This window comes from Echiichthys vipera, assembly GCF_963691815.1.
Source record: "Echiichthys vipera genome assembly, chromosome: 22".
NCBI classification, from domain to species: Eukaryota; Metazoa; Chordata; class Actinopteri; order Perciformes; family Trachinidae; genus Echiichthys; species Echiichthys vipera.
Genome location: NC_139847.1, coordinates 4,648,192 through 4,670,996, shown reverse-complemented (window position 1 = coordinate 4,670,996; position 22,805 = coordinate 4,648,192).

Below are 22,805 nucleotides of genomic sequence, written 5' to 3'. Positions count from 1 at the left end.
TATTTCCCATGATTCAAATAATGCGGTCGAGCTTTGCCTTCATGAAGCAGTTATTTGTAAAATCACGTTTGCATCCTTTTTTCTCCCAATCCATTTTCCTCCGTGTGAGGAAGACTAGAGAAAAGCAGTCGAGGCCGTGTGCTTCTGCAGACTAATGAAGGGCAGCAAAGAGGGGAAGCAGATGGGGCACGGGGATGAGGAAAAGCAGGAGGAGAGGAGGCTTAAACTATTCTAACAGCGGGATTTATCCAGGAACACTGTGATCCCTCACTTCTGCTCCAAACCTGACTCATACGACAAGTCATCGGTTTGTAAATCAGTTGAATTCACGCACAGGCGTCCTCCAGAGGCCGTGGAGTTACCAAAAAAAAGTTGTTTATTAGTTGATAAAACAATAAAGAAGAATCCTGCTGTGAAGATCAACACGACCGTGTGTGGGAAGGTGAAACAAGAGCAGAGGACAAGAGCAGGATAAGAGACAGGAGAGCAGAGACATCTCCGCGAAATGAGGAAAACATGCTCACACGTATATCTCTGCTTCTCGAGCCTGGGTTCATTCATCATTTCGGACCTTTCTCTCCCTACATTTGTTCAAGAAATAAATCTTTCATCTTTGTTTACCGGCGGCACACTGTGGTGGGCTGTCGGCTCACAGCATGACGCTCCAGCTCCTTTTTCCACCAATATAAGCGTATATATTATGTGGGGGGGGGGGGGGGGGGGGTTCTTAACGTGGGAAACCATGGTACAAATAGGCAGTAGACTCCTTTCCCTTTGCCAGTAGACGAGTATGTCTTTCTGTTTTTTATTCTGGGGTGGCTGAGAGAGTGTGCGGTGCAGGCGTAATAAACCTGCTCTAGAAATAAAGTTAGTAATTCTGCTTTGAAATATACTGGAACAAACTCATCTGAAAATGCAACCGGTAATCTTTTTAACCTTGTACCTTGTTCTGAATATTTGCTTTAAAAGTAGCACGTTTCCACAAATGCCTGGTTGGTTGCAGCACTTGAACTCCCACTCAACAACGCAGCCTGAAAAATAGACAACGTGCTAAGCTACCCGCTCTGCGTGTTGACGCGCCCTCTCACGGTGTTCAACCTCTGAAGAAGAAGAGTTAGTTTATTAATGCCGCAAGGGGAAATTCATTTTTCCTCTGTTATTATTCAGGTCACACACACACACAGGCCCAAATACACACACATGCACAAACAGGACCTATATCAGGGGTGTCAACCTCAGGCCCGTGGGTCAAATCTGCCCCGCGGTGTAATTATATTTGGCCCGCAAGATCATATCAAGGTTCTATGAGAGCTGGCCCACGAGTATAAAGCACATACACGTCTACTTTTCTGTTGACAAACATGAGCATCCATGCTACCAGTCTCTTTGGACAAACTTAATCCACCCCTCCCCAAAAACGACCACGTTTTGCGAGGCTAAACTAGTGATCTCTTGCACTCGAATTCGAGTCTCCCGTCGGGCGTTCGCACATTCACTGATAACCTCTGGTATTCCTCCATGTCCCGTCCATACCCCTCAAAAATATTTTCTCGTTCGGCGATTCAGGTAGCGTTTTTTGGTCAAAATACTGTGAATTGCGGCGAAATGTGAGTGATTTTCATGCCTGATAAATGTATAAAAACGGGTCATAATAAGCTGCTTACACAGATGACCTATACCGTGTGAGGACGGTCTGGCATTTCCCGCTTGCATCTCATGGAGATTATCCAAAAGCAAAGTGTACAGCATTTAAACTTCAATCAACTCTTTCTCAGATGCCATATTTGCTGCTCTTTGCTGCCTCTGAAGGTCAGCGTGGTCTTATCCTCCAAAAACTAGACTTTTCTCTTTCATTTGTCATCATTGAACCCAGACAATTTTGTAGATACAGGACACCCCCCCCACACACACACACACACACACACACACACACACACACACACACACACACCTTTCTAACCTGGGACACGTTGGCTTTGAGCTTACATCAAGGCACAAACACATTCTCTAGCTTTCATGGATGTACACCAACATCCCAGAGAGACCATTTCCTCCATCTATCATCCCTCGTTCCCTCTTGCTCCGCACCTCCTCTCGGCTATTATGACAGCTAAGAATGTTTGCCGCCATCTGATTCTTGCATTATCTCTCATATTCAGTCCCTCCACGTCTCATTGCCACTTCAGGTATCGGGCTCAGCGGCGCCATATGGCTCGCAGCACTGTAAATGTGATGTGTGCGTCAAACCTGCGAACACACGCGATGCAGATGGATGATGCACCATATGCTAGCTGACATGGTGTTTTTGGTGAGCGTCTGGGTGTGTTTGTGTGTGTGTGTGTGTGTGTTTATTAGATAGCCTAAACAATTGTCCTGTGTCCTGTCAGTCGAGAGCTAAACTCAAACTGTCAGCCCTTGAACACATCGCTGCCATTAAGCGACCTTGTAGTGACACTTGCCTACGGAAATATCACACCCGGGGGAAAGTGTGTGTGTGTGTGTGTGTGTGTGCGCGCGCACTGTAAATGAAAGTTAGGTTGCAACTATCTCTCAAAAACGACTCAATCTGACACACACGTAGATAACTGAATAACGACCACTAAATGAAAAATAAAGTTCAAGTCTCTGAGTGCATCAAGGGAAGAGTCACGCATAGATTTACTCCACTGAGGGATCTGACTTTACATTTACCCGTTTAGGCGAAATGTCAAATTTACCATATTTCCCTTCCGTGCACGGAGCTCGGCCTCATTTCCCTATTGCAAGTTTCCTCCCTTGTGGACCGAGGGAAAGTTTCAGGGCTTGAGAAACTACTGGGGCGTCCTGCAAACAATTATTCATTATTTAGCTTATGGTGAAGTATTGAGTTTGAGTTTAAAGAGCAGCTTTCGCCCTGAAGCGTAACTCCCTGCTGTTCTGAAAATTAAAAGAATTACCCAACATTTCAGAGAGAGAGAGAAAAAAGAAAAGTTAAGTTAAATGTTCAAAGAATCCATACAGATTTGAACAGCGTGGCGATGTTTTCTTCTTTCCTACAACATGAATCATCCCTCATATTAATGATGGGACCCTCTGGAGGGGGCCGACCCCTAAGTTTGAACCCATTGGATTGAACTACTTGTATATAAAGCAGTGTAAACTAGCTTTAACATAAAATGTGCACTATTGTAAAAAGTGAGATTTTGCTGTATAAATATTGTGAAAACAGTCCACAGAGAAACGTACACACCCCAAATAAGGAAACTGTCTTTAAACGCGCCATGACTTCCTGTACTGCTGTGATGTCACAACTATACTGTAGAAAGTGCTGCTACAGTCGTTCCCCGGCTGCAGTGATGGAGCAGAGATCACAGATGCAGAAGACCCAGAAACGCTGACCAATCAGAGCAGACTGACACCTTTTTTAGGAGGGGGTCTTAAAGAGACAGGTGCTAAAACGGAGCGTTTCAGACAGAGGGTGAATACAGGAATATTCAGACAGACAGGAGGAGAAGAATAATTGTTTTTTTTAACATTAAAGCATGAAAACATGTTCTAGTAGAAACCCAAAATTACAAGAAGGAACCTGAAAATGAAAATGAGCATATGTCCCCTTTAAAATGTCCCTTATGCATAGATACTCCAACAACAATCTACATAATACAGTATGTCAATCCCCAGGGCCAGCTACTTTTGATGCTTTTAAGTAAATTGTTCTGATGATACCTTTACTTGGATCTGAGTCTTCCTCCAAGAGGTATTCTGCAGCGTCATCTATCAAAAAAATTGCAAAATCCTACTTTGATCCTCTTCCTCTCTCTTATCTTCCTTAGGCCACTACTTCTGCTGCCACATTCGCTGTTTTTAGCCACAGCCTGGAACTGGACCGTGTGTGTGTGTGTGTGTGTGTGTGTTAGTGTGTGTGGGGGGGTTGACATGTGAGCGTTGACATCCTGATTATGCAGGCAGTCGCGTCTACTTGTTTGTCCACACTCTCGGAGTTGTCGACACGCGTCACCGTCAAAATCGTGCTCTTTTCGTCTCCGCGTTGTCACCGCTCCTTCCTTCAAATGGCCTCTCATCTCCCCGTGCATCACACCGTCATGTCTCGGAGCCCTTAATGGTGTCACAGCGGTGCATTTTACAGCCTTCCCTCCCGCTAGTTTTTCTAATGACGCCGCTGTCAAACACGGTGACTCAAGTATTCAACATACCCTCCTGTTTTCCACTTTGTTAGTCATATTTCCACACAGGATTTGGAGACAGCCCGTCATTCCTGGGCACGAGAACAGACTGTCAAATCGTGAAGAACCTATTGCCCACAAATCCTTGTTTGCAAAAGAAAGTGTTGACACATTAAATATATTTGTGTTTGCTGTTGTTATTACAAGCGAGAGCGAAGCAATGTTCCCATTTGACATGACGATTGCTGAGAGGATGCTTAGGATGTCTGCAGCTATCACCATTTGTTTGCATAAGTTCACAGTGACACATGCTCTTTTTGTATATGGAGTGTTTTGTTTGCACTTAAAAGCCCTTAATAGCGCCATGTCAGTGTCTTTAAATGTTTATTGTTTGAAAAATCACCTTAAAAGCTTAAAGTAAAAGCCCATTAAAAAGAAACTGATACCCTTTCCCCAACAAAATGACTGCGTACATGCAGGTTTTAGGTGATGGCCTTGTTTCCCATTGGCGGTAGATGAGTATGCCATTGTGTTGCTGTTGTTGTGGGTCACATTTAGAAAACAGGGTAAGTAAAGGCAGCATGAAGGCCAGTGACGAAGGTTGCGACCGTTACTACTTTTTCTATCGGTTTGTGGCTGAGATGACGATGATGAGACGAAACCATTTCAGAGCATTGCAGGTAAAAGTTGCAGCGGTGTGACGTTGTCGCCTGAGACTCGGCTCGTCAAATCGCCAGCTGCTGGTTTTAGAACGTAAGACACGTCTCCTGTTTCAACAGCCGATCGAGTCGGGGCAAAGTCCGCTGGTCGAGTCGAAGGCCATTTTGGATGGAGGCTCTACTGGCTTATGTGCGAGAGAGAGAAAAAGAGACGGAGGTAGAGAGAATGTCGAGCGAGCAATACAATGAACAAGAAGAGGGAGTGCCGTATTCCAGATGAAAGCAGTGAATCAGGGGGCGGTCAGTGGCAGAGTGGCTGGTAAAGAATCTGAAGGTACTCAAGGCAGCGGCCGCGGGTTCGGCTCCGACCTGCGGCCCTTTGCTACATGTCTCTCCCCCTCTCTTTCTCTCACCCCATTCCTTGTGTGTCCTGTATAATAAAGGCTGGGAAACTGGCAAAAAAAAAGGAGTGAATCAGGGAAATAAAACGTGTTAATTACAGTTATTTAATTGTATTTTCCGAATAGCGTCAGATCCCAACAGAAGTCATTTGAGGATCCCTTTCCTATAGAACATCTCTATACTTTGTCCTTTTGGTAAACAAACTAAACAGCCTTAGGTTATTTACCTTATTTGCATGACAGCATGTAAATTCTGTCTCTACATGGTTGCGTGTTTACAATTCTCACAAAGCGTTGGAGAGTCACTTGTTCAAAGATCGTTGGTTGAATTGTTTGGGAAGAGGCTGAGCAAATACAGGGTTTGTTGTCATTGTTTATGTGCTGCTGTCCTCCTATTCATGTATATCAATTTCCTAATTAGGTATATGGCAAAGATCCACAACATGTGTGTGTTTGTGTGTGTGTGTGTGTGTGTGTGTGTGTGTGTGCGTTGCCTCCCGGACAAACATCAGTCACGCGCTCTTTCCCAGAGTCAGATGTTAATCACGAATCTTAATCAGTTTCTGGAAAACACACCAATGCAGAGCCATTCACATGTGTGCAATAGCAGCTCTCACACACACACACACACACACACACACACACACACACACACACACACACACACACACACCCTTGGGGTCATGGCTGCAGCAGAGGCTTGCATGTGAGTGATTGGAATACCTGCGCTGCGGTGGCATACAGGTTGTCCAGCAGCAACATGAGGCCCTGGGGACTAATCACATTCGTCACTTGGCCTCACACAAACGCGTGTGCACACATACACACACACACACACACACACACAGACACACACACACACCCTTCCTCTCTTAACACTCTCACCATTTGGCCGTCTCTCGAGTGTCACCTTATCAGATTGCGTGATGTACTGAGGGCTTCATTAAAATCCAATGCTGTCTGTCTCTCACCTGCTTCACTGTGTCGCTCTATCACACTGTCTTGTTGTCCTCCTCTCCCTGTCTGGCTTTTCTTTCCACTCAGCTGCTTCCGTCTTTGTATATCTCTCTCCTGAGTACCCTCCGCTGCTCTTCCCCCCTCCGCCCGTCTGTGTAACAGCTTTTTCCTTCCTGATATAACGCGGCCACACAGGAAGTCCACACAACAACCTAAATGTGGCTCAACAGAGATCAGGAGGCGGCAGAAGAGCTGGATCTTTTTTTCTCCAGAGTTGGTGGAGATCTAAAATACGACGGGGCCGGATTTGTCAGGTGGCCAGAAACACGACCCCAAACTAATGTTACTCCATGTCTGCTGGAGGTATAAACAGGCAGCACGGTGATAAGTTGACCTTGTGTGCTTGTGTCTAAATGGTCACCCCAGATGGTTGCGTTTTAGGCACTGACCTTGAATTGTTAAAGTCCCTCTTGTGTATGTATATCTTGATATTTGCCAAATATATGGAAAAAACACAACAGAGGTTTTGTTTTTTTTTTTACATTAAAATTCAGGAAAGTATTTTCTCGTCCTGTCAAAAACAAGTTAAATGTTTTCAAATGTTTGATGACTCATCCTGAACTCAGGTAGCCTCGCGAGATCACGATGGTCTGCTGTATTTTAGTCACAGATCAGTCTGTAAACCTGCAGCGACTGTTCAGTGTAAACAACATGGCGGCTTCCGCGGATGAGATGAACGCAGCTATGAAGCAGCCTACACTTCTTTTTCCTGGATCCTTCTGTTGGAATATGGACCGGGCTCCTGAAATTGTGCCCTTTATCCATAAGTTCACGTTACACAACCGGCAAATATCCTTTACAGACATGTTGTTTGCGTGGCGTTCCCAGATGGATATGCAGAGCAGATGCAAATTATGCTAATCAATCCATCTGGCGGAGTCAGGTTGGAACTCACAGGCATTCACGGAAATGTATCGTATGAATGAGACTTGGCACAGCTGTCGTTTAAAACCACTCTTCACCTTTTGTGGATCAACGACTTGTGGCCGTGGTCGTAGTAGTTGATGGGAAGAGATGTGTGTTTGGATATCAGTGGGCCAAAACACCTGTTTTCAAAGAAGGTGGATCAACAGTTCGTAACAACGTGGCTGAGATCTATTTCAGGAGGTTTACAGCCGACTCTGTGTCGCTGCAGGCGGGCAGTACATGTTGACTTTTGGCTCAAGGCCCCTGGCAGCATAATGGGACTGGCAGGCTGGGTGAAGGTTTCTCTTTCTTGTGTGGAGCCAACAGTCGTCTGCTCTGTAGCTCTGCGTCATACTAAAGTCTAAACCCAAACGATTTCTAGCGGGCCAGTCGAATGTGAAGAGTTTGATTTAAATCCCTCTTGTGACTGCGCACCGCTCAAATATTCAATTTCACTGGGAAACATCACATCACAGACGCTAAAGACGGTCGGACATTGAATGGTTAGGGTGAAGAGAGATTGTGTGTGAGGGGTCTTGGGTTTCCATTAGACACCAGCCTGTGTTGCTGTGTAACAAGCTTTAAATTAAATGCGGTGAAGCCATAACTGACGAGGAGAACATTTAAACTATTGCATCATCAGTGTGTTTGCATATGTCCATTATTGTCATATCAAACCCAATATGGCTGCCATGGATGATGGGATACCTGGAGGATGAGAGCAGGCAAAGGGCCATGAGAGGAACGCTTCATGCGGATGTGAAAAAGAGAAAGAAGTGCAGATACAGCGTGTTTCCACCCCCTGCTGAATTGTAAAAAGCAAATACCTATTGAGGGTTGCAGGGCTAATAAACAGAGGACTCAAATTCAATATTTTTCCATTTTCTCGTTCTCAGGGTCACTCTGTCCCTCCAGCTCTCTATTATCCCCAAAGCCATTTTAAAAGCAAGCTACACCAGATGTTACTATACGCCAAGGGCTCCATTAAACTCACACTGAAAACTAAACCGAGCAGCTTCCCTCTAATAGGCCACTGCACCGTCCCAAACAAGTTCTCATGCACTCTCCACCACCGCCGCCGCATGGCAATAAAGGAAATTGAATGGCCTTAAATCTGCAATGGAGACATTTTGGAGCAAAGTATTGATTGCTGTTTAGCCACGTTGGGGAACAGGTTTCAATTGTGTCCCGGTGTTTACTGGAGAACACTTTTGATTAAACCTCTTAGGATGCAGATATAATAAGAACGATTTTATTACGACTTTTTTTAATGCAGACAATCATTTCTTCAGGGTTGATAAAACATTTTTAATGCAGCGTAATTTCAGAATGGAGCGGATTGAATCACTTTTATGCTGTTGTCTTGCTGGTTTATGACTCTCTCTCTCCCCCCCTCTCTCTCTCCCCCTCTCTCTCTCTCTGAGCGCAGCTGCTGCACTCATAAAGACGACACGACTGATACATGCGGACACCATGCCCGTTACAACTCCACGGCCTGCATGCTGTTGTGAACGCTCACTGTTGGTGTCGTTCCAATAAAATTGGATGCAGCAAAGCGTCATAAAGCTGCAGTGTTGTGCTGCACCTTCACTGCAACTTCAACAGTGAAAAGAAAGAATAAGGCAAGGTGCCTAGTATGACAAACACAATAATGTCATAATCATATAGACCATTTATGATTCAGTGAGTGGGAAACCAATTCCTGTATATATCTGGAGAGTGAGGAAAACTATGCAATGTGTTGAAAACCCAGTGACAGAATGGCTGCAAAGCAAACGTAGGTGGCAATTATGTGCAAATACAATCCTATATTTAAAGGAATGCATGTGTGTAGTTGATCCAAACACAATTAAACTTACTTATATAGGCTTTAGTTTCATCCATCTAGTTAAGCCAGCAGTTGAGGTAACCGCCTTGGAAGTTTGCTTGAATGTGAATAAAAAGCAAAAACGTGTATTTACAAACATTAATGATGTCTGCAGTTCACTTAGGGGACTAGTATTGTGCATGCTGGCTCACTGGATTCATTTACAGACAGTGGCGGATTAAGGTGGTCATGGGCCCCTAGGCTACTGCTTCTTTGGGCCCCCCACATCATTAATCATGCTTTATCAGAAAAAAGCCCCGCTAGAACAGAAGAAGAGTCTGCAACCTTTTTTAGTATAATTTACGCTGCTCTTTCAGCCATTGTGCCTCTCTTTTTCGTGCTCCGCTATCATATTCCCTTTCTGACATTTTGCCGCTGTACTGTCTAGACTCTAGTAAGATGTTAGTGACGCTGCTGACAGCCGTTGGTCTGCCGGTGGAGCTTGTCACTAACAGTTATGCTGCGTTCGCTTGCAATCAGAAATCAGGAACTTTCAACTTCTGAGTCAGGCTTGTAGTAAAGGCAGGAGTGGAAAGAACGTGTGTGTGTGTGTGGACTTAAGAGGGAAACCTACAGGGAACGGACAGGAAGCATAGAGGTGAATGTGTTTCAATAAAGTTTAGAGCAAAAAGGAAAAGAGAAGTCAACGGACAGTGACCGCAAACAGGCTCGCCTGCTGTTGCATCTTACCGCCAAAGCTGCCGTAGCCGTTTTCGATTCTTTTAGTGAACTTGGCCCCTGTTTTATTTCATTTTTTCTGTCTGCAGCTTTGACTGTGTAACCAGATACTCAGTCCTCTCCAGTTCACAGCTGCACTGTGCCAGCATCCTCCCTTAGCCCACCAGTCTCCTAAACACTTTCGCTCACAACCTGCCAGTCTGACTTCTGATGTCTACAACCAGAGTCCGTATTGATCCGTCTCGATCCATTGCTCTTCAGCCGCCTGCAGTCTTCTCTCAACGAGCTTGTTCGGTGTCTCCTGTGCATCACGCTGACCTTCTCCCTTTACCTGAAATTCCTCCGCTCTGCTAAGTGACTCTCAAATAAACTTCTCTTAACTTTTCAGCTGCATTGCTCTGCTTTCAGGTCTGATCCAAAACTCCTGCCTGTATCTGATTTCTCTGCTTGATAAGACCGAACGTTTGCACCATTTTCTCCCTGACCTCTGCAGTTTCTGTTACTGTACCCGTATTAGTTTCATAAGGAACGATTTAAGCTATGAAAAGCACTCCCACCATTTAACTCGGCGCACTCGTCTACTCTACAGTAGTTATCTGGATACAGATGTGGTTATTCTTTTGAATTCAGATAAAACTTGTTGTCGCAATCTACCACAATGCAGAGCTCTTAAGTGCAAAATAGCTTTCCGATCTGGGGCATAATAGGACAGAAGCTCTTATCCTCTTTGCACAAAATAGTTTCCTGTTTGTCTCTTTATCCCTGTGCTTTCTGTATCAGCTGGATAGCTGGCAGATGGAAGAGATGCATGTGTCCCACTGTGGGTTTTTATCTTCAATTCAACCATTATCTACACAAAGTGACCTAAAAAGACATTACAGTACCTGGATTACAATATTTGCCCAGTATTAAAATGGGATATAGTTTGCTGTTTGACGTTTATAGCATTAGCTTAAAAAGCATGAACATTTATATGCTGTAGTTATTTCTTTTTTAAAGAGCGGGACATTCGTACAGACTTGAGCTGCACAGCATATAGAAACACAGTGTGCAAGGTCAGCAGATCATCATTATAACGCTGCTGTGTGGGTCCCTTATGCCGTCTTCTCAGGAACTAAGAGAAGCCTTCATGTTTCCACTGCTTGCCAGATGTTTCCCAAGTTTAAATTGGTTTGAGACAGTCGAGGGTTGCAACTTTTTCTAACTCAGCTGTTTTCAAAGTCAAAGACTTTGAGCCTTAGCTCAGACAAAGCTGGGAGAAAGTTATCCCCTCACCCTCCTTTAGTTCACTAGTTTGACTTCGCTCAATTCCTGGATTCAGTTACGTTATTTGATCTTATAGACATTCAACACTTGAGCCAAGAAAGCCCAATATTGCTTGACATAACTTCAGACTATACAAAAAAAACATTAAAAGAGCTCTGTTCTAATGTATTTATTAGTTTCTGATGAACCAAAACACACATTTAGGCTATTCTGTGTGAACTTCTTTTGATAAATAATTTAATATTTTCTTTCACTGCGCCTGCCCTGAAAACTGTTTCGAACTTTGAGTTACAAATGAAACATGAACATGACCATAATTGGGTTGTCATGTCTTGTTCTCGGAGAACAGAAAGCACCCATTTCTGTCACAGGCAGTGTGGGCCTAATATTTAATACATTTAACCTAAAACTAGAAACCAAAAAAGGCCCATTGCTGTGTCACAACTGCACACTCCATATTAATAATAAAAAAAGAAACACTATCAGTCGATCAGAGTCACAGGAAATTATGAGATTTGATGTTACATCAATAAAGCAACCCACCAACGACTCACTCTAACGACCGTCGTTGGCACTTGGAGCACAAAGGGTTTCAGTGACATCATCGGCCTTGTGAGAGGTTAAATACCTGGATCTCCACACCAGTTAGTTGGACCAGTCCCAGCCTGGTCCTGGTCCTGGTCTAGTCCCAGCCTGGTCAGATGCGTACATGAACTGATGAAGCCTCTTGGATGAGAGGTGAAACGTCTTCCTAGACAAATAACCAAGTCCAGTTGTTTTTGACTGAAATTGCTTTGAGGATAACGACGACCTGGACACATGAGAACATTCACAGGCTTATCAATAAAGCAGTAACTTTGAACCGCAACTGCTTGTTGCTTTTTCAGCATACAGGTTGAGAAATGCTTAAAAGTTATTGCTAATTCTGTACGGTAATTATTATTTGAGCTGACAACCGCCTTTTAGTCTGTTCTTATTGCGATGAGAGCACATTGTTTCCACCGTTACATTTCTTTCCGCAGCGCTGCTGGTTGAGCAGGGATTAATAGATCATCTGGACTCCAGCTGAACAATCGATTATAGTTCAAACTGAACAAAAGACGTCTGTTGGATCGATCTCTTCTATTAATCTTGATTCGCCAATATGATCATTTCTGGGGCGCTCAAATGCCTGCGAGATTAAATCAAATCAGCGATAACATCTCCAAGTAGTTGCAAGTGTATTTCTTCAAAACACAGTTTTAAAAGGAACAATTATTTTGCCCCCTCCAATGATTTTTACTTTCTAAAAAACCTGGTTGAAACCGAAATATTAGGCTTGGGGCGGCAGTAGCTTAGTCCATAGGTGACTTGGCTGGGAACCAGAGGGTCACCGATTCAAGTCCCTGTGTGGAGCGTGGACTGGTGGCTGGAGAGGTGCCAGTTCATCTCCTGGGCACTGCTGAGGTGCTGTTGAGCAAGGCACCGAACCCCCAACTGCTCGGGGCGCTGGTCACTTGCAGCCCCCTCGCTCTGACATCTCTCCATTAATTGCATGTATATAGGTCCTGTCTGTGCATGTGTGTGTATTTCGGGCCTGTGTGTGTGTAACATTCATTCATCTTCAACCGCTTATCCCGGGGTCGGGGTCGCGGGGGGGCTGGAGCCGATCCCAGCTGACATCGGGCGTGAGGGGTACACACTGGACAGGACGCCAGTCTATCACGTTGTGGGACTAATAAAGGAAATCTTCTTCTTCTTCTTTATTAACGCCTACTAATTATACTTTTAAATTGCAAATGATCCCAAAATAAGGGTTGAATCAAGTCCTTGTAACAAAGACCATATCTTATATTCAAGATAAAATTTATATTGTTTGTTTTTCTTCATGTGCTTTGATGCATTAATGTACCCATACCTTTCCTCACTGCATTGAGTCAGAGTGTTTGCGTTAGTGCTTTGAGTCAGATTTATAGTTCTCTCCTCTCCCGACTGTGCGGAGAGAGTGAATGTTTTGGATAATGTTGCACTCCTGGCTCCGCTGGTGATTACCTTCCTGAAACCTGCTCAATAGGCTTGCTTCTGGCTGCAGTCTTGTTCTTATTGTTTGTTTGAAACAGTGAAATACTTCACGATGGAAGGAACAAAGGGGCATTGAAAAAGTAAGGTCGATAGTGCATTTCGGGTTTCAGAAAAAGGCTTCGAGGCAAAGTCTTCTCTTCTTGAATCACGGCCTGATTTAGTTCAATAGCAACCCCAGATCCCTGCTGGTGTTATGGGGGAAATTGGGGGATTTTGGGGGAGTTATAACAAAATCAGGCAGTATAAACTTGAAGTGGTAGTGATCATAACATACTTTACTTGGCTTCCCCCTAGGTTCAAGTGATGGCAACGTGGTGGGACACCGATCTGCCTCCCATTTTGATTCAGAGTAAAACATCTCAAGAACTTTTGGACAGATTCCAATGAAGTTTTGTACTGATTTTAAGGGTCTCAGAGGGTAAATCCTACTGACTTGGTGACTCCCTGTCTATTCGTATAGCACCATAAGTTGTCATATGTCCAGTAAAACATCGCAACATGTACTGGATCGACTGGCACAGAATTTGGTATAGATAGTCTTGGTCCCCAGAGGATGACTGGTCCTGATTTTTCCTTTAGCCCAAACAACCATTAGATAGACGCAGATATTCATGGTCCCTACAGGATGAATTCTAATATCTTTTTATCTAAATACTTTGGTTGATACCTAACAGAACCAATGAAGAAATACTCTCCAGTTCTGATACAACTGATGCTATTGCAGCATCTAACCTAACCTTGTTTTTATTGCTAAAACACCGAAACCACGCCTGCAGCTGCCAGTAGCTCCCAAAAGGACTCTAATTGGTCCAACTAGCATCACTTGAAGTCTGAAAAGATGGGTTTCCATGTGATTGTATGATCTTGTGCTATCGTGTGACTTGACCTTACAAAATGATTGACGTTCCCACCAGACTATGTTACATTATCTTTTTTCTACTTTGATTTCTTCTCACTTTTTTGGCATTCAGACACATTTGGATCCAACTGAGGCCTAACTAGGATAAATGAAGCTAAAATTAAGCTTTTATAAAAATAAGTATTTATTAGAAAAACCCAAGACTACATTTAGATCATAGACTGTATAAAAAATGGACGTAGCCTCTCTGTCGAGGTCCGTTCTCTTAACTTCATCCAATCGTCCTCGCCTACGGGAGTCGCTATCTTCTCAGACTTTGACTCCGCCTCATTTCCTCTTACCAAAAAAGGGCATGTATGTGACGTTGGGGGGAGGGAGATACGTCTATCTGGCTGATATTTACCTCAGAGAAGTGAGGGCTAACGGCTAGCTGTCACTCAAGAGGCCACGCCCCTAATTATTCATAAACTTTAATCTCCAATTAAATAAAAACTAGCCTGGTACAAAAAAAATTCACCCCCCTCAGTGTTGTCATTGAGATAAACATACAGACTTGAATGTTTTTTTTTGCACCAGGCCTTAAATAAGTTTAATTATGGTGTGTAAACGGCCTGTTTAACATGGGGGTCAATGAGAAATAGCTCTATTATGAAACCTGCCCCTAGTGGACACTCAGAGAACTGCAGTTTTTGGCACTTCCTGATTGGATCAACCAGAAAATTGCTGTGGTTGGGGCTCGATTTAGATATATTATCTCTTAAAAAGAATGACATGTATTGAGATCATTAAAGGTTAGACACCGTATTATTAGAGATTCTGTGAATACAAATTTACTGTTTCACTGTAACTTTTGCGACAAACAGCTCAAACTTATTACCAGAAGTGAGTCATTTTTCACAGATTCATGCTCTAGCTTTGTTTCATTCATGCCACTGCAACCTCAGCAATCTGTCTTTCTTTGTCTGTCAGATGGATAGAAGCTCCGAGTGAATGAACATTAATGGAGGGCTTGGATCATGCTGACTTGGGTCAGCGTGATATAGAGCTGCTGTATTCAGTGGGGTCCATCTGACTCTGCAAACTAAACTTGGCTCATTTTTACTTCTTTTCAAATGCCTTTGTGGGCGTGTGTGTTAATTAAATTTGACTGGCAAAGCATGAGTAGCACTTATCTAGTTCAGTAAATCAGGGAGAAGAAAGGCCATTTGTGGTGGGACATCTACCCTGCTCTTCCTCCTCATGTTACACTCCTTTTGTTACTTTACGTCCTTTTTAGGCTGAACTTTGTTTTGTGTGCAATTGCTTCAACGGCATTATGTCCTTTCACTGTACTTCACCCATCTGTTGTCTCTGGTGACTGAAGTTGCTAAATTGAGCTGCTCTGAAGGCAAACACATGTAGGCAGAAGTCTTTAATTAAAATCCAGTGGGCGGATATTTAGAGCATAAGTTAGCTAACTGGCAAACATGACTGTCAAAAGGGAGTCTGGTGAAAAGTAATTTGGAAAATATGCTCTATATGACAACTAACAACTCTGCCTTGATTCAGTAGCTATACAGTATGTTAGTTTGAACGTCTAGGCTCGCTAAAGTAAACCCCTTTCTCACATGCACCGTAACCCTACTCATGTAGACATTACCTGTAGGAGCTGTGTGTGAGAACGCAAATGTCTGAATCAGTCGGACCGTAGAAATCACAGCGTGTAAATGGGTGTGTTGATGACGTTTCTATCATGTGGGCAGCTTGAAACCGGAAGAAAACAAACATTTGAGGGTGAAGAAGAAGAGTAATTTACATGAAGACGCCTACAAAAATGTTTAACTGGAAAGAAGACCAGATTCATAACCTTCTGTTGGTAAGGATGCTGATGTCACCAGACAAATTCAAGGAACGGCAAGAGACTCAGTTGTTCAAGACCAAATTATGAACCAGTTCGATGACCCTCTCTGCCCTGCATTGACTGCGGCGTAAAGTTTCACCTCCTGCACGCTCTACCAAGGCTCCACCCTTTCCTAAACCGAACGGAAGTATTTTTCAAGTATGTGCAAAGTCATTGGACAATCTCCTGCTGTGTGCTACCTGATTCTCCGGACACTGTCTGGAGTTATTCATGGCACCATAGGATGACACTTTTGTCTTTTATTAATGTCTCAAAAACTATTTGATGGATTGTCATGAAATTTGGTAAAGATACCAAAGCTCTCCTTAGGATCAATTGTAATAACTTTGGTGATCGCTTAACTTTAGATCTAGTTGCAACTTTAATTACAATTATCATCAATTAGGTTAATTGATGACTCTAAAATTGCCCGTAGGTGTGAATGGTTGTCTGTCTATGTTCGTCTCTATGTGCCCTGCGATAGACTGGCGTCCTGTCCAGGGTGTACCCCGCCTCACGCCCAATGTCAGCTGAGATCGGCTTCAGCGCGACCCTGACCCCGGGATAAGCGGCTGAAGATGAATGAATGAATGAATACTTGAGAATCTAATGACATCCCATCAGCCTCAGTACTTTGTGGTTTGAGACAATAAGCAAATTAGCATGCTAACACGCTAAGACCAATATAGTTAACATGGTTAAAATGATGCCTACTTATCATTTAACTGGCAGGTCGCCCACCACCAGCAACTTCAGTCCTGTAGATTTTACTTGCAGCCCCGACTCTCCTCTCCTCTCCTTTCCTTTGCTTGTCCGTTCTCAAATGTCACCATCCATCTTCCATCAATACTCAGGGCTTGTCAAAGGCAGCTTAGCCAAGCAGTCAGAGTGACAACTTGCTTAAGCCTCCAGAAAATAACTGAGTGATACTTGGGACGCCCCAAACAACTAATACCTCTCAGACCTTCAAGTCCAAATAAAGTCAAGAGTCGCCCGGGACAGAGGAATTTGATGGCGCGGATAAAAAGGAAACCTTGGCTCAATAAATACATCCCCCACACCCCTGACCCAACACACACACACACACACACACACACACACACACACACACACACACACACATGCACACACACACAACACACACACTGTTCTATGAATATAAAACAAAGAGGTAAGACAAGATGCCAAGGATGCATTGAATTCTGTTCCTTTTTAAAGCGTTGACTCTGACCGACAATGGTCCAGGATATATGACACAGGGGATGCTGTTGTTGTCATGGCAACCTTCCAAGAGAGCCGAAACTATGGTCTGTTTGGCTGCTTGGATTGTAGACGTCACCCAGGAGATATATTGAGTAACAGCTGTTGAATCATTTTGGGGGGCTTAAGCAGTGCAATGTCAAAGTTGTAATTATGTTGTTGTTTTTTTTTCTGTTCTTTGTCATCAACTATTTCCTTTGCTGGTTTAACCATCTCTCTAGAAGCCATATGGATCTAATTTATCAGAGTGTTATCAGGGATTTTTTTTTGTGTCTGCCCGACATGATGTCTTCTCCCTGCTGGCTTGCAGTAATTAGGAATTTTGGTGAGAGGCAGAAGATATATTGCCCTGCAGAGACAGAGAGGACATGAGCCAATGACGTAGTACACAAAAAAACACAAGATCTATCTTTAGCTCACACTGACACAATCCCAAAATAGGCCTGAAACGGTTTTCTTTCATTCTCTGAAAGGTTATTTGTGCGTTGTTGGCGTATTTTCCGATTTGTCCTCCAGCGAGAGCCAATAAACATCTGGGAGAAAGTGTAAATATTTCAGCCAGGCCTCGGCCTTTATCACCTTTCTGTATTTTGAGTGAGAGTACAAAAAGAGATGATGATTTAAAGACACCATTAGTGTGATTTAAAAGCTACATACCCGCAAAGACGTACTCATGAAGTGGACATTATTTCTTATGTTAATGTTTCCTTGACCTATTCTACTTAAACCCCTTAAAAACTTGGATTTTAATCGTAAATATTTATCTGACATTACATATTTATGACTAAATAAGCATTAAAGTGAAGTGAAAAGTTAAAGCCACTTATTTTGTAAAGAGATAATGTTTTAAACGCAGTTATTTTAGGGCTGTACATGCACCACAATGCATTTGTCCGCAGTCATAATTATGGCCATTATGGAAAATGACCATGTCACGCTTTGGTTCTTGTATTGATTTAACAAATGAATTAATGTGTGAGTTAGTGAGCTACAGGGGTGCTACGCTGAGCTAAATGGCTGCCCGTTGTAAATAGTGAACAAGTGGATTTCCCAAACGTTTTCTTGTAATAAACGATTTTTCGCTTAGAAGATGTCAATACTTCCTTCTTTCCAAGCCTTACCGGCCATCTGACAATCACTATACGGCATATAGCTACTTTACCCTACTGTTGGAATAATTGTACATAAAGTAATCTCATATTTACTCAAATTGCCTTTACATGTAATCTAACCTTACTTGGTGTGTGTGAACAGCTAATTTGTGCAGAGTTGTTGCAGGTAGAAGAAATCAGATAAGCATGACTGCTGATGAGTCCCCAAAGAGGTATCTGTGCAAAAACAGACACTGCTCAACTGATTAAAGACAGAACATGTTTTAAGGACGAGCAACATGTGCCCCCTCTCCCTTAGAGTTGTAAACTCATAAAGATAATGAATTGTTTATATGTGACGAGTTGCACTTGTGTGCCCCCTCACCTTTAAGGAAAGGAAATAAAGAGAAAGGGCTCGGCAGAGTGTGCTTCAGAGCGGTAGGAGATTGTAACTGAACGTATCTCTGTCCGTTCTCCTTGCAAGTAAAACATATAACTCTTGTCTTTCTCTCTTTTGTTATGTTGTGGATGTTTTAGGTTGCTTGAACCTGACACCTACTTTACCATGATGTAAGTGTGGAATTTAACAAATGAATTAATGTGTGAGTTAGTGAGCTAAAGAGGTGCTACGCTAAGCTAAATGGCTGCCCGTTGTAAATAGTGAACAAGTGGATTTCCCAAAGGTTTTCTTGTAATAAACGATTTTTCTTTATTGTCACTTAGGCAATGTCAGTACTTCCTTCTTTCCAAGCCTTACCTGCCATCTGACAATCACTAAACGGTATATAGCTACTTTTACCCTACTATACCATGATGTAAGTGCAGCTTTGAGGTAGAGCCACAAAATAAAGTTTTTTCTTGAAGTGCTTTGGTTATTTAACCCTCCTGTTCTCCTAAGGGTCAATTTGACCCCATTTAATGTTTAACATCTCTAAATAACGACATTTTTTTTGTTTTTTTCCCTAATTTTATGGGGACAACTCATAAAAAACCTAAAATTGGCATGATTATATACATATATATATATATATATATATATATATACATACATACATATACATGTACTTGTGGCATCGGTGTTCCTTTGGGTCAATTTGATAATCTGGATGATTTAATCATTATTATTATTGTTTATTTTACAATTCAAATATTATATGAGGTCAAATTCATGCTGCTGTCCTTGATAACGGACGTTACTTTCATTCCAGATGTTACAAATAACACAGAATAGCACTAAACATAACATACTTACTTTAAAACACACACACAGAAATCCCTCCATGCAATTAAACATCAGTGATATTTTTCATTCTGTTAAATAAATACATAAAGTATCCGACTTAACTTGAGTCACAGATTGATTAGGATCATTTTCGAGATGTTTAAATTGCTGCGGTCAAATTGACCCCAAGAATAAATAGTGTTAGTAAAATTTGAGGGCAACAGGAGGGTTAAAAAAAAACATGCTAGTACAGCAGCCAAAGCAGATATCCTATCAAATTCTGAACCATAACAAATGACAGTTTTCAGAATGAATGAAGTATTAATAACTTGTTCTCTAATTTTGATCACCGTTGTATATTAATAAATCATGTTGATTTCTCCTCTTGGGGCAATTGCTCCCTTGAAGGTAACTGTGCTATTATTACAGCGGAGAGAGGAGCTCTGGTGGGAGAGAGGCGTGGAGTGGAAACATCAGAAGCAGGGAGAAGACAAGAGGGGAGCCATTTGTGTGGGATAACTGCACAAGAGGTTGTTCTTCTGTGTGTCATTTTGCTCTAACAGCTGAATTGGACTGAATAACACCTACTGGAATAAATCACCATGTTTCTACATGTCTGCAGAGGACAAGTGACATTGTTCTCAACCTTTTTAACCAGGCAGGGTGACTTAGAATATATTCTGATTTCCAGCCATGGCCTGATGCAACATGACACACATGCTGTAAATGCAAATTTGTGTTTTTATGTACCTACAAACACTAAAAAAGCTCTAGTTCCTTGTTCAAAGGCAATTTCTGCATAGGTATTGGTGTAAGTAAAGATATGGGTTCATATATGTCCTCAAAAACTAGTAAAAATGATATTCATTCATTCATCTTCAACCGCTTATCCCGGGGTCGGGGTCGCGGGGGGTGCTGGAGCCGATCCCAGCTGACATTGGGCGTGAGGCGGGGTACACCCTGGACAGGACGCCAGTCTTTCGCAGGGCACACATAGAGACGAACAGAGACAGACAACCATTCACACCTACTGGCAATTTTAGAGTCGCCAATTAACCTAACACATGCATGTCTTTGGATTGTGAGAGGAAACCGGAGAACCCGGAGAAAACCCACGCAGACACGGGGAGAACATGCAAACTCCACACAGAAGGGCCCAGGCCGGGATGCCAACCTGGAACCTTCTTGCTGTGAGGCGACAGTGCTAACCACTACACCACCGTGTAGCCCGTAAAAATGATAGCACCTGTAAAATGGCATTTTCATATCATCACTTTCAATAGACAGGACACTTGAGGCCAGTAGGGACCCAGAGAGGGCTGAAGGTAGCCTTCGTCAAGGTCCTGGATGTTCCACATGGATTTAGACCGATGGTAACTTAGACTTGTTCCTGAATACATGTTGGTTTCCAGCTGCCCCTACAGCCACATCTCATCGCAGCATCCCTCTGCAGTAACTTAGTCAGGTTCACTGACCCAAATCCAGTCATTCACTGGACCATCTGATGTTTTACCACTGTTACACCTATTATTTTTCTTGAGGTGGCTACTGCAGCGTCATCTAATCTAATCTGCCCTATGATTAGACCTTTGAATACCTCTTGACAACCTGGTTTTGCTTAATGAAGATTTTGGAACCAGTTGAATGGGTCTTGAGTTGCAACCTTAGACGTGGACGCAGTGACATCATCCATTGGTTTGGAGACTACTGTTTTGATGCCTTGAGTTTGGCATTTTGGCAATTGCCATCTTGTTTTTATGGAGCCAACGGGTATTTGAGTCGTGTTTCGATGGTTGCCCTAGATTTTCCCTAGATTTACAACCTATACTAGCTTTAACTATTCTAACTCAATGCCTGACATTCAAAGTAAATGACTAACCATAACCATTCAAATTCAATGCCTTACAAATCGCACAAGACTTTCACAAATCTTGGGTTACCATCTAGATAAAACTTCATGTTTGGTGAGAGGTTGGATCTGACTGAGAACCCAAGGATAGTCCCATGATAGCGACTTGTCAATCACAAGGTAGTCACGCCCTGAAGCATACCCTGCTTTATTGTCCGTTTTATAATTTACAAAATGAACATTGTGTTGTATTAGAGACTTGAAACTAGAGATTGGGACCATAAGCTCTGTTTACTGAGGTAATAAATCAAGTGAGAAGAAGACTCATTTTCTCATTGACTTCTATACATTGGGACCCCTTTTGCAACCAGAGGAAAAGCCCCCTGCTGGACAGTAGAAAGAATGCACGTTTAAGACATTTCCTGGATGATGCGGCTTGGTCACAACACTGCGTTATGTCATTATTATGCTGTATTCACTGTATATGCAGCTCATGGGATGGGGCTGTTCAGCAGCTGCTTTCATAAACCTGGAGCTCTACACAACACTGTTTGGATAGTTAGGGTTTCATCAATGAAGCTTTCAAACAAGCAGGAGTTCAGATGTTGCCATTCGCATGTTCATGCCAATAAACGGGGAGCTTGAAATTTAATTAGCGCAAAAGGACAACACGAGTAAAAGGAGCAGCACAAAGGATAAAGTCACAGGGTCAAAAGTGAGACACGGGGAGAGACGAGAACCAGAGGATTTAGTTGGAGCTGAAGCTTAAATGAATGTAATTATGTGGTGGTAATGGGTCTGCTCTGCCCTTACGTCCAGGCTAATTCAGTTTGGAGAATGAGAATAGGACATGAGTGTGAAAGCACCAGAGGTGAGAGAGATATGTGTGTGAGTTCTGAGGGTGGAGCATGTTTGAGGGATTTTTTCATGAGTCTGTGTGTTAAAGAGAAAGTGAGGGTAAGTGAGTGTCTCTACAAGGGATTCGTATGAGAAGTGGGTGACTGAGCTGACCTGAGAAGGATAAAGGAATAAATGTGGGAGTTAAAGTGAGGGGAGCAGTGGTGAGAGACAAAAGTGAAATTATAGTGAAGAAGAAGAATGAGTGGGAATACAGAGAAAAGACAGTCAATGAAAGAGGGCAAGATAATGGATGGATACTTGACTCATATTGAGAGTTTCCTTCATGTTTGTCTTGCGGACAGAAATATTCAATCCCGAAAAGGAGACGACACCTGTTTACTTCTCTCAGCTCACTAATGTTAATTGGCTCCAATTATAATTAACCTGAAAATACCTGAGTAAGAGGTTTCCGATAAAGTCGGGATAAGGTGAGTGTAGACACACAAGCAAGTTAAGGGTTTGCATGCAAATTAGACATATTTATGAATATAGAAACAAGTACAAGAGTACTTAAGATTCAGTTTGGGCTTGTGAGAAAAGATTAGATCAAGAAACAAAATGTAATGAGAATGAGGAACATATTCTGTGGACATACACAGAGCAGCCCAGCTCAGTGCTGCTCGAAAGGTCTGTACAGTATCTGCGCAGTGATGCTGCAAAAACTGGGCCTGTTGCATGTACGTGTGCATGATATGGCGGCTGCTGCACAAACTCTCTGATTAAAATG